Genomic DNA, 14,623 nt, shown 5'->3' with positions numbered 1-14,623 from the left:
TAAAATGACCAGCAATTTTAAGGAAGGGGTAAGAGAGCAATTTTATGGAGGGCGTAGGAGGGGGGGGGTCTCATATACAAATGAAACACAAATTTCCCCAAAACTAGAACCAGAACTAATCAAGCAAATGGAACCAAATTTGGCATGTGGGGGTTTAGAAGGCAGAAGATTTTTTTATGGTGTACTGAGTCCCATCTGTCTTTTTACGGGGGGGCTCCTATACGAATGAAACACAATATTTCTCATATTTCAATCTTCATGATGCACAGAAATGATTTTTGAAAGAAATCTCATATCTCAATGGTTTCAGGCGTTGTAATTATGAACTTATGAATTCCACGTATTTTCAAAGCCACCATTGCATTCAATGAAAAATTGAATCTGAATATTTCGCTCTTTCAGAGCGAACATTCACTTAAACAATAGCACTCACAGATTCTTATAAACATAAATATGCCAGAAAAGTAGTTTACCTTAGTCTTTGATCTAATGATCTGTTATAGTCCTACGTCACCCTTTCGTACAACTCTTAGAGCTGTATACCTTGTAGTTTTTCTATAGTGTATCGTGACCTCTCCCCTCTCTAAGAGAGGTGGCTCCCACACAAATGAAACACAAATTTACTCACAACTCGAGAACTAATTAAGCAAACGGAACCAAATTTAATATGTAAGGGGGTTTTGAAGGTTGGCATTTTTTCTATGGTGGCTCGAGACCCCTCAGCTCTCTGAGAGGGGGGCTTCCATGCAAATGAAATATAAATTTCTGCATAACTCGAGAACTATTCAAGCAAATGCAACCAAATTCAGCATATGGGGGTTTTTGGAGGCAGGATTTTTTTCCTATAGTAGTTTGTGACACCTCCCGCCTTTGAAAGCGGAGGCTCTCATACAAATAAGACATTTTTACTTAACTCTTTTATAAAACATTAGTCTATAACAATAACACCAAAAAATAAAATTTGTGAATTAAACTACCCATGGTTTCATAATTACGTAACTGCCAAAATGAATCATCTATGGCTGAATTGCTCAAAAACTTGCAACACTCGAGATCATGACGAAGGTCATCCGAGTTTTACAATTTATGTGCAGCACAGTTTAATTTGTGGCATTACGAAGTTTGCCGGGTTAGCTAGTAATTACTAAATTTTCAGCAGTCTCCGTTGGTTCGCAGCATGTGCGCATTAAATTTTATGGTGCAATTTGATAACATAGGTGCCTAAATTCAACGCGCTATCGAAATTTTGCAATTTTAATTGATTGTGATTTATAATAACCTTCTTTCTACAAAACATTTTGCTTTGCTTTGCTAAAACAAAATACTAGAATATGGCAATATGGCCTCGCATAAAAAAAATTTTCGGTGTTAAACTCTAATATTCTTCATAATAAAAGCAATAAATAAATAGCAATAAAGCAATAGCAGCAATAAATAAATAAAGCAGCAATAAATCTGGTTGGTCAGGGTCTTACCGTTTTAATCTATACCTATAAAAAAGGATTTCTGTCTGTCTGCCCCTATGTTCCTTTTAGAATCGAAAACTGCTGAACCGATCGGCGTGAAAATTTGCATATAGGGTTTTTAGGGCCAGGGAAGGTTCTTATGATGGTTAGAGACCCCTCCTCCCACTAAGAGGGGGAATACAAATAAAACACAAATTTCTGCATAACTCGAGAATTAATCAAGAAAATGGAACAAAATTTTACATGCGGGTGTTTTTGGAGATATGAATTTTTTCTATTGAGACCCCTTTCCACTTTAGGAGGGGGGCTCCCATACAAATGAAATACAAATTTCCTCATAACTAGAAAAGCAATCAAGCAAATGAAACCAAATTTGGCATGTGGGGGGTTTAGGAGGTAGGAATTTTTTTAATGATGGATGATTTTTTAATGAGACCCCTCACCCCTGTGGTAGGGGGATAAGGACTATCATACAAATAAAACAGAAATTTTTGCGTAACTCAAAAACTAATCGAACTCGAGAAATTTTAGACTCTTTCATAAAACATTAATCAATAACAAGACCACCAAAAGCTATCAATAATATCATTAGATAATTCAGCGCGAGAAGGCCACAGGCCGCGAGTGTTGCCGGCGACCTGCTGTCAGCCGGGCAGCCCCCCGTAGAGATCACCTCTATCTAAGTTTATTTCTTTTCCTAGATTTACTGACCTCTATTACTTTCCTTCAGTTGGGTCACCCCTGCGAAATGGTACTTTCTACGAAAAGATTTTCCGTAAAATGGTTCATCCCGCGTAATGTTTTTCGCGAAATGGTATTCTGCGAAACTCTATATTCCGCGGTACGGTCAACCGAGAATTGGAGTTCCGCAAAATGGTATTCGGCGAAATGGTTTGTAATGATGGCGAATATTTAAATCCTATCCGGTTTATTTTATCAAGCTAAGCAATGGGGGGAGTTGTTTTCTACTTTACTATGAGGAAAATTTGTATATTAAAACACCCATGAACTTCCCAGAAACTTGCAAAACTCAAGATTGTGACAAAGGTCATCCGAGATTCACGATTTATGTACAAGACAGTTTAATTTGTGGCAATACGAAGTTTGTCGGGTCAGCTAGTAGTTCTATAAAACAGCTTTATTGCGGTTTGAAAAGCAATCGTTACAAGATCAATTTTGATTGGTGCGCGTAAGGTAAGTTTATAAAAGACGTGATGCAGCCAGCTAGTTTTATCGTGGTAACGTAAGCAACCACAATAAATTTGCTTTATTAGCAGTTTTATATCGATTTTATATCCAGCTATAAGTGTGTTTTGACTCGTATCCTCTCTTACCCTCCTTATGGCATTACGCATAATAAAACCAGAGGTAATGATTAATACCGCAATAAAACCTTTATAACATTCAAGTAAATCCAAGTGGCTTTAGAATTGTTACTTGGGATGGTACTTCGAATCTAACTGGGCACTTATTATGGTGGTTCCAGTAACCACTTTCTCTTAATATTACAAGAGTTTCATCAACCCGAAGATACTCTACACTGCATTTTCTAAAAGATAAAGCATGATTTACTAGATGATTCGATACAATAAAAGTTTTGTTTTTGTACATGTTGATTTTCACTGCTCAAACGTGAATATCAATTTCGATATTTGAAATATCACTTCGTGCTGATATTGTACGACAAAGCGCATGAAGCTCATGCTTGCAATATTTTGTTTTTTTTTTTTTTGTTACTAGTTATCGTTGCATTTATTGTACTATCTATACCGTTTTACTTCTTTTGAAGTGATATGTCCAATCCTGAGTGTACGCCAATAAATAAACATCAATATTCAAGACCTCAGACACGAAAATGCTGCTCAGAGTCATCAGAAATTGGGCCATCAGTGCAAAAAATTGTCGTGGCGATCCTTTGAGTGATGTCTTATTAGCACGAAAATCAATCAAATTTTCTGTGTTTTGTTTCAATTTCAAAATGAATTAACTTTATTGGTGAACCCTTTATTAGCATATCTCTGTTAATTATTTTCAATTAATAATTCGTGAATAAACTGCTCTCTGGTCTATCACGGACAGCCCGGTTAACTAAATTTGGAACCCTAAATTTAATTTTCTTATTTTTTGTTGAACCATAATCTCCTACCGTTGACAAAATTTCACGGACTTATGGTACTACTAGACTCCAAGCTGCACTGGGTGAATATATATGGAAGAGTATGTAGTAAAACAAAAAAAATCCATGCGTCAGAAAAATAACTTGTAGCCGCTTTCCACAGACCAATCTAAGCACCTGTTGGCATTGGCACACATTCGATAGTGCCGGCAGGTGTTAGGTAGGTATAATGACCGATCAAAACATCAAACACATAATTCTACTTGAAAGATCAGCTTCCGAGGCACGGATAGGAAAAGTTATCTGTAATGTTTTAGTAAAGCTGGTCAAATCCACCTCCGCACGAACGAATGAAATCAATAAGTTGTAAACACATTTCTGCGCTGTTGTGAAAGCAACTAGCAAAACAAATACATTTAATTCCTCAACCATATCCACCTGTTCGAAGTGATGCAAACTGAAGATCCGAAAAAGAAAGTAAATAAAGTGGGAGTATTATGAAGACTCCTAGCCTTGTCTAGCCCAAATAAAGTGTACTCAAAAGTTTATTGCACGCACGAGCATAATTGATTGCCAGCATCATTCGCCCAGATGGGGAAAAACATGAATGCGTTTGCTTTGCTGGCGGTGGCTAGCATAATGGCTATCAAACAAGACTAGCGATCTTAATCATTGGACCGAGCACTCGATTTTTCAGACTAATTAGATTCTGTTTAGTTTTTTTTTCAGCCTACACGAAATGAAAGATTGCAACCGATTTCCTGAAAGTCTGATGTTGCAATCACGCTGGGTGATTTTAGTAATCACATTGAACCGCGCGTTTGCTGAGAAAGACTTTCTTCTTTGGCAGTTTTCTATGTGATGCCCGCGTAGTTCAATCACGGAAGCGCATTACGAGTAATGTGAAAATGTGTGTATTTGAAGGTCTGCTGCATTTGTGATTTGTGAAATGCATTCGTCGTAACATGGACGGTTTCTAACGATGCGAACTGTTTCGATTTCGAACGAAATGACCAGTCGATTGGCGAAAACATCACTTCGCAACAAGCTTAGTAGCATAGAAGGCGTAAAATCGTGAACTCAATATGTGATAACCTTTAAAAGTTCACCAATAGAGAGTTTAATTTAAGGCCGTGAAATATTTTTCGGGTGATTCGGTGATCCGTCAACTTTCTTCGACTGTGTTGGAAGGCAGACTTTCGCGGTCAGTGTGAAGGTGTCTATGATGATGGTTGTCATAGGTATCAGAAGCCAGTGGATGGCCGTTGAATGCGAATTGAGTGAAAAAGTTACGGGTATGCATAGTTTTTGGAAACCGGTTTGGATGACAGCCCGGTGAAATCAGCTATTTGTGTATTTTAATTTATTGATCTTCAGACATGGAAAACGAACTCTCGTCGACATGAGTGCAATCGTGCCCACTTTAAGTTTAAATGTAGCTGCAGAAAATTATTCTCCTGTTGCTTTTGCCACAAATAAGCATCGCTTGTTTTCAAACAATCCAGTTTCGACTCAAGTGTGCATCAAATCATAATAATTATTACATTGAGTTTGTTTGGTTGTTATACATTATTAATTCTACAGTAGTTAATTGTCCGACAATGGAGTACCTGGTTCAAAAACAGTTTCGAAGAGGGACTCAAAGCATTATTCACGAAAAGTGCGTTGACCAGTGAATGACGTAACGGGAAGATGGGAAGCGGGCCGATGAATGGGCTCGATTCGGGAAGCTCAAATACAATCTACTTGCACAACGAGCGTTGTTTTGAGGGAGGCGTGAACATGACACAGTTTCATAACCGAATTTGAAATAATTGTGCAACGCAAATTGAAATGATGAACCGGGAACGAATGCTGTTTCGATGATTGGTACGCTCGCTGCTGTATAACTCGGTCACCGCCAATCTTGTAAGATGATCAAGCGATGTCTGGCGAGTCTGGCCAGTCATGGGCACCTGTACATTATCTGCCGATTGCTATCCCATTGGCACATTTCACTGCTCCTGACTTGAAGAAACGCTACAGTTATGCAAGTAAATCAATGTATGGTTCAGCCTGTATGGAGCCTGTGTTTTCATCATTATTAGGTTACCGGCTGATTAATTCAGCAATTCATTCCAATCTACGAGAATCAACCCAGTTGAGCACTATTGCATTTTTTTAGCTTTGATTAATATAAATGCTACCGGTTTGTATTTATTTTAACACAGCGAAATGTTGATATAGATCAGCTACCTGTAATTTTACCTCCGAACGGAGATGGTAATAAACTATTTTATTCGAAATGGTTTGGTTCCACTGTGATAATTGATGCTGAATTGTTTTGATAGAGCTGGAAAAGTGTCGATATGGAGCTATATCGCACGTTTTAGACCAGTGGCTTAATATGGCCTTGATCAACCAATTATTGATAGTTGAAATATTTTGGTTACTAAGATACTTTTATCTATTAAGGTTTATCTATACAAAACTCAATATAGGTATAGCTCCGCATGTTTTAAGTCTTACATACATGTCTCCTCCAAGTCACCAACGAAATAAAGTAGTGGAAAATTGCACAGCTTTTGCCCGCGATTTCGAATAAGATAATTGGAGTCTACATAATATGTGGGAATCGACGTAATTGGTTCCAGCATGAAATAGCTTGTGATTCCGGCCGTTTATACGTAAGGTGTACCTTTACCAGATGGACAGCATTCTTTACCAACCGGTTAAAAGTCCAGAAGGTCCTTGACGATCGAGCTGGGATTACCACGCAGTTTATTTGGCTGAGACACTCAGTGTCTCAGTCACCTGCCACGTTTTAATAATCCAGATTCCGAGAAATTTGCATTACATTTAAAATTGCATTCATCTAACAGATGTAGGGGAATTGTGTAACGTTACCACCCCCCCCCCCCCCCCTGGCCAATGTGCCCTCTTCGTTTTTCCATAAACAAGCGAAATTAAAATGCAAAACCACCCAGAAACCATAGTATTTGATGGAACTAGCCTACTATGCAAGTATGACAGTTGTCATATGCTGTAAAAATAAAACAAAAATAAATTTGTTTTTGAGCAGCTTCCGATGTAACTTTTGGCGTTGTTCCCATAAGCTATTTTCTTGTCAAAATCTGTAAATAACCGGTTGTTGCGATTCGATTGCGCGAAGTGAACTTCAAAAAGACATCCCTGCCAAAAATTACGGCATGAAACGCTTGATTTGCTTTAGCATTTAATATTTTTTGAAATAAGTAAAAGCAGGCCAATATGCCCCACTTGCGGTGGTGCAATTTGCCCCCCTTGCAAATGTGGCTATAAACATAGGTAAACAGATCTAAGTTGAAATCAATTGCCATTATTTAATTCAATTGGTATTGTAGAGTAACCGTGGTGGGAATAATTTATTACTAACGTCCAAATTCCAGGTAATTCAACTACGCGGTGCAAAATGCCACAGCTGCAGTATAATGTGCCCCATGCAGAAAAGAAAAAGTGCACCAGAAGGCCGAAACTAGGTTTATTTTATATAAAAATACGATATTTTGAAAACAAAGGAAATAGTTTTACTTTCTACAAAATAGAGTTGGTCTGTCACTGGTAGAAATACTCAAATTATCGCATTGGGCATATTATACCGAGGGTGGGGCATTTTACCCCGCGCAGACGAGTAACACAACATTTGGGTGCTTTTATTAAATAATTCCTAGCATATTTATTCCACCATACTAAATAAAAAAACAATTTCAATTGGTTGTCAGCTTAAATACCAACATATACTCGTAGTTGTCACGTTAATTTGGGGAAGCATAACAGAGATATATCCATTTATTCTTAGAGGTGGCATATTATACACAATTCCCCTAACACTGAAGCTTTGTTTCATCACCAACAAAAACGATTAAGGGAACTGTGGGTGACGAACAGGATGGCACGGTGGTCCGGATTCGAAAAAATGCGGACATTAGCAATTGGGTACAAAATGCGTAATTTTTCAAGGGTGATGTCTTCGGAGAAGTTTAATAATCAAATATAGCGCATCTTTGTGCATTATTAGGGTGATCGTGAATTAACATATTAGGGTGATACAAACATTTGTTTTTTAAATAAATTTCAAAAAAAAAAATTCTCCAGAAAGTTACAGAACATGCTAAATTAAGCAACTTTGCTGAATATAGTCACTATCTATCTCTAACCGGTTGCGAAATATAATGATGTGTTAAAAAGGAGCACTTAATAATCAATTATGCTCAATAACTTTGCACACGATTTTTTTATTGCTTGTGAGTGTTCAATAAAGTTATTCAGTATGCTAAAATACACATTTTCTCTGAAGACTATCTGTCGCGACCCAGATAACACAAAATCGTAATAGAAAGTTCACATTAAATCGTTTTCATGCCAATTTCACATTGGAATTGTATAATGATTAAAGTATGTTAAATCGAAGTGAACAATAAGTTGTTTTGCAGTCGCGCGTACCTTCATATACAATTGATGACTGTGAATTATAAAGCAGTATAGACGATTGCTATATTTGATTATATCTTAATCATATATTCAGGAGTATTTAGTTGCGTGTTATAAAAACTACGCAAAATAGAATTACAACTAATTGTCAAAGTTTTCGCACGTATATCGCCTCCACTTTGGTACATATATGTTCTTATATGGCGTGAAATATAACTTTTTCGTTCAGATATGATTTCGTATATCTCAGTTGCAATCGAGATATACAAACCAAATGGTTTACTGGGGAGGACGCATATTTAATAAGTTATTAAATAAATGAAAAAAAAATTTACGGTATATATTTTTTTTTTTCAATTTCGGGCAGCTTTGCACAAACTAGACAACCATTAGGTGGAAGTACTATATTTTATCTATAAAAAAAATATTTCCCTCAGGCAGGGCTTATTCGTTCACTTTGGCTCAAGTTTGATTCATTTGACAGTACCGTCTCAGCCGAGCAAAATTTGACAAAGTTGTGCATGGAACATTTGTAGAACTAGTTATCATCTTCAATTTTGCTGAATGTAGTCTTGCTGTATCTGTTGTAGTTACGATGCTACAATGCTAGTCCGTCATTAGTAACTAAATGAGCATTCATTTAGTCACCAATAAGGTACCAGCATTGTTGCACCGTAAATACAAAAGATACAGTAAAACTTTATTCAGCAAAATTGTAGATAATAACTGGTTCAAACGTCCCATATAACTTTGTCAAATTTTGCTCGACTGAGACGGTACTGTCAAATGAATCAACATTGAGTCAAAGTGAATGAACAAGCCCTGCCCTCAGGAGATCTCTAAAGGAATCTCAGAAAAAATGAATTGAAAAATGTGTTATTTTTTAATAAAAATTTTTATAGCTCGTTAAGCGAAAGAGATAGAGAGTTACAGTATTCAACAAAGTTGCTTATTTTAATGTGTTCTACAACTTTGCTGAAGACACCATACCTTTTTGAACGCATTTAAATAAACCAAAATTTGTATCACCCTACCCAAGTAACCAGTAAGTACTAAACACTAGTCCTTGGACAACATTGTATAAGCATACAGAACTATGATTAAAAGCATATTTTTCTTTATATGCTTCTGTAGAACTCACATAATGCTAAAAAGGCGAAATAGCGGGTTGTTAAAATGCTACGCCACAAGCATCCAATAAGCATTATCAGTGTTTGTTTGAGGCTTGAACAAAACGTCATTTTGTCTACATTATCGACGTATCGAAAAAGTATCGATGGCATATCGTTTGCTTGTTATGGTAAATAAAAATATAGATTCGGTCGGGATTTAAAAAACTAAAAAAGCTAGCGATTTATTTTGCTGCATCTCACGGGGAGCAGGATAAATAGAACCATTTTTGGAAATGCTGAATAATCTATCTTACCATCTAGACAGGGCTCGAACCGGGAGTTAGTCATGCAACCTCATTCGTTTCCTTGCACCTTTGCTATCTAAACCATAGCGGATGTGATTGAGTGAGGTGAAATTAGTCGTATTTAAATCTTGGTGATATTCCCTCTCATATCATAGCTACTTGTCCTGCATTAACAATAGGGTAGAAAAAGACGGCAATCGTCAGATGGAAGAGGGCACAAATAGTGGCCGCAGAATAGCAAAATAAGAAGTCAAGTACAAGCCGTTCATCAACACTTACGGCTCGTTTTAATGCAATTGACTAAATGCATTATATTGTTACGTTATATGCGCATATATTGCTTTCTTTAATGCTGATTTACGTTAATGCTTCTATGCATCAACAATGTTAATATACGTTTTATAAGCATTAAGATTGCTAATATACAAAAGTTTGGCACTTGGGATGCAGAATTATTTCCAATATACGGTTTTAGATTAATGCTTATAGTTACTTGGGTATAATAAAACCACCAAAACCACAATAGTTTGCTATAGCGTGAAAATGAGTTATTTTTGAGGCATAGTGTCTTTGGAGAAGTTTAATAATAAAATATAGCTCATCTTTCTGCAATCTTAACCTTCCGTTACTCGCGCTGTTGTATTTTGTACAACATTTGTAGATTTTCGGATGCCATTTTGTTTTAATGTAACAGATCGATGACAAACCAAATTGTATTCTTCAATAAACTTATTACGAACAAAATGACATAATTATTCAATACATTAATGCTTTAAACTGTTCAGCAAAATAGATCAGCGTAAACCGAAATCGCAGAAACGATGCAAGCGACGAGTGACGGGTACCGCATCTGGTCCCTACTGGAGTTTTCTCTTATTTCTTCATAAGGGAAAATGGTTTCTGTATACAGCAAAGTTATTCAGCAGTTGATGGTCATTCCGCTGGTGTGCAAAAGTTCATAATTTCGTGACTTCACGGCGCTAGTCTACGGGCTAGTTTTCTGAATATGTTCTATCTACCGAATCTGTTTCTTTGTAAGATCCTGTTTTCAGAAAATGTTTTAGTGGACCAAGGCTAATGATCGGAAGTATCCAATTTTCACACTATGTGTCAACACTATGCAAAAATTTTTCTAAATACCATGCCCAACTAAATCAAAATACCACATCAGCCCTACTTTCTAACCACAGAAGCCATAGATGCCAACAGCAGAAATGTTATCATACTTTATGTGATGAGATGTTTTATGTGAAAAATATCTAAGAAAACATGATAACGGCTTGAAAAAATTTTAATCAATAGAATGCTACATCATTTAGGAACGATAAAAGGATCTTTCCGAATGCAGCAACTTGTATATGGCCGCAATTGTAAGATGTACAATTTACAGCGGGTTTTGGCGCCGCCTGGTGACAAACCTATAAAATTCTATCCCCCAAACGAAAGGTCTTAACCTACTGATTAACTTTGCTAAAGACAGTAACTTTTTATATAGCCAGGATTCCGAGATATTCCGAGATAAAGAGTGTTGTACAAAATACAACGCGCGAGAATCCGTGTTACAAAAGTTGGCGCGAGTAACGGAAGGTTAAAGTGACCGCGAATTCACCTATCAGGATGATAAATACTTTGGCTTTTTTAAATAAGGCCATTACAAATTAGTTTTAAAGTTTTTGTCACATCACCCCCTCTCCTGCCCCCCTCTCTCCCTTGGAAAATGGCTTGAAAAATCGGGGGGTAAAAAAATAATTTATAAGATATGAATAAATTTTTTTTTTATAAAATCAATTGTCCGTGAACTCCACAACCTGAAAAATTCGAAAAATGAGTATACAAGTTGAGTTAACGCTTCTAGCACCAAAGAGAAATAGAAATTCAAACAATGAAATGAATTTCTTTCTTTCTTTTATTTTTTTGCCTTTCTACTATAGAAATATATAGTAATAGGTAAAGCAATCACTTGGAAAACCAAAAATCGATAGAAAGAGAAAATTTTCGAATATCCAGGTTAGTCTCATATAACTGGTGCTTACATACTTATATCACAGACAAACAGACATAACACTTGGATTAAAAATCAACAAAAATTATCGTACCACACATTTTGCCTGAACACTAGTGCCATCAGTGCTGCAATTTTTCGACTGAAAATTTAAACGCCGAAAACTTTTTAACCTCAGTGTAAAAGATTACGGCTGACAGAAAGCTTCATTTCGCTCTCATTTATATTTGTTCCCTCTCGACTGCTTGCATCTGTTTCACTTACATGGCTTTGTGTATGAACATAGCTGTCATTCCTATATATTGAGCAGCGATTGATATACAATATCAATATCATTAAGATCCTGTTGATATTGAAATATCCATATCATTGAGATGCTGACAATATCATGAATGTCTAATATTAAATGCTGAAAAATTATTGTACGATCATTAAATTGAGTATCTAATTATCTAACTATATCATTAAAAATGATAATAATTGATTTTTTAGTCTCAGGCATTCATTATCATCAGCGTCTTAATGATATTAATATTGACAGCACCACTCAATACGTGATAGAACCTAGTGAATGAACTCGTCACTACCAAAATAATTTTGACGGATTGATCTGAAATAAATCTTCACTCGGATACAGTACGTTGCTTTCTTTTTCGATTGGTGTGCTATGATGTCGGTTTTGACAAATAGTTGCATTCATTTTCATCGGAATTTTGATATTGAAATTGAAAATTAGCAGCCCTGGGTGCCATTCGACATTCCCAAATATCAAAGAGCAATAGAAGTATCCCTCGAACTATCAAGTATTTTTTAAGGGGGACATCCCCTTCTTACGCTAAAAAGCTTTGATCAAAACGGAGACATTCCCAACTAAGCTCAAATTTGAAATGAGGGTTTAATTGGTGCGAAGAATGGAAAACGAGTGTTATGTCTATTTGTCTGTGCTTACATTATCCATGTGCTGGTGTTTACTGCCGTGAGCTGGAATTTGAGGAATCCTATTCGTTGGGTAGTTACTGCACCGTTTTCAAGCTGAAATCTTTGCAATTATGTGCGGAGCTCAGTTTGCATTTCAGAAAGAACTGATAGGCAAGATGATCTACTTCTGTTCTGACAGTCAAGCTGCTATAAAAGCCCTTTGTGCGGCTAATTCTAAATCTAAAACAGTCATCGCCTGCCACACCCAATTAGAAGAAATAAGCATTCTAAATGCCGTTCATCTGGTTTGGGTTCCTGGCCATTCTGGTATAACCGGAAATGAATGGGCTGATGAACTAGCAAGATCTGGAGCAGAAAAGTCGGTTTTCGGACCGGAACCTGCTTTACCAATTGCGGCATGTTGGCTAAAACAAAAGATTCGATCTTGGTTTTCATCTGAACATGTACGTTATTGGGAAAATCTTGAAACTTGTCGTCAAACGAAAAGTTTCATTGTTAAGCCTTGTGAGAAGGTTGCGCAATTTCTTTTGCAACACTCAAAGGTAAATTGTAGTATTCTTGTCAGATCACTGACTGGTCACTGCAGACTAAATTATCATATGGCTTTCATTGTAATTCATGTGAATCCGACTACGGTACACCATATCACGTAATTTGCAACTGTACTGCAGTAGCACAATTGCGTCATAGGATCTTTGGATCCTACGTCTTAAATGAATCGGATTTTAGGAAACTAAAATTACGAGACATTTTGATGTTTCTTACCGAAAGCGGAATTGAACTATAAGCTCTTATTTATCATGAGTATACCCCCCAGGGGGTGTACTATCGATAAGTTAACTACCAAGGATTGCAGTATCCCTTCGGGGGAACAAAAATCTCTCGGTATGTATGTGTTTGTGTTTGTCCAAATTCCTCATCCATCCCTTCCTATTCCTCCTGTTTTCCTTCCCGTCCTCATCAGGTAAATGATGACACGGGCAAGATGGGCAAGGCGCAAATCTTCCAAATGATTGTGAGGAACGTGATGCTCGAGCCAAAGATGCTGATACCTGATACATTATCCTTCCCCCATCTACTAACAATTCTTTTCCCGAAATACTTATGAAGATACAGAGGATTCCCTGATCCTTAGTAGCAACAAATATTGGACTAACATTCCTTCCTATCCCACCTGGACCCGCATTCGGACGTGGCCGGTGTCGGTATTGATCAGCATGCAGGAATAGCGTGCTGTCCCAAGTATGCTTTTTCCAGTCATCATTTTGCAATTTTCATCGGTCTTGGTCAATAACGGAGTAGCAGCGCCTGGGCGGTATCCTATGCTTATGCTTATGCTTATGCCGGGCTGTATCACTGCCGGACAGTGGGCGATAGATAGGTTATACACACATACAAACACACTTAACCCTCCGTTACTCCCGCTGTTGTATTTTGTACAACGCCTGTGAAGATGATACGGTACTGAATCCCAACATGGTATGGCATGGCATAGGTGCCCAGTAAACCATTTGGTTTGTATATCTCGATTGCAACTGAGGTATACGAAATCATATCTGAACGAAAAAGTTATATTTCACGCCATATAAGAGCATATATGTACCAAAGTGGAGGCGATATACGTGCGAAAATTTTGACAACTATTTGTAATTCTATTTTGCGCAGTTTTTATAACACGCAACTAAATACTCCTGAATATACGATATAGATATAATCAAATATTGCAATTGTCTATCCTGCTTTATAATTCACAGTCATGAATTGTATATGAAGACACGCACGACTGCAAAACAACTTATTGTTCACTTCGATTTGACATACTCTAATCATTATACAACTCCAATATGAAATTGATATGAAAACGATTTAATGTGAACTTTCTATTACGATTTTGTGTTATCTGGGTGCCATCTACAGAGACTATAGATTACAGAGGCGCCGAGACACTCGTCAAAAACCGCTAAATTTTGAACGAAAGCGGAAAGATACCTTTATTTATGATGGTACTCTCCGTGTTGTTTCAAAATTTACGGGTGTTTTAGTGTCTCGGCGCCTCTGTAATCTATAGTCTCTGTAGTGTCATCGATCCGGCCATGTTGGATTCAGTACCGTTTCACCTGAACTATTAACTTTATCTCGGTATATCTTAGGATTCCAGCAATAAAGAAAATTACTGTTTTTAGCAAAGTTGATCCGCAGACCAAAAACTTTTAAACTGTGGAAAAAGTTTCGTA

Source organism: Sabethes cyaneus, chromosome 1 (genome assembly GCF_943734655.1).
Source record: "Sabethes cyaneus chromosome 1, idSabCyanKW18_F2, whole genome shotgun sequence".
Taxonomy (NCBI): Eukaryota; Metazoa; Arthropoda; class Insecta; order Diptera; family Culicidae; genus Sabethes; species Sabethes cyaneus.
This window is presented reverse-complemented; position numbering follows the sequence as displayed.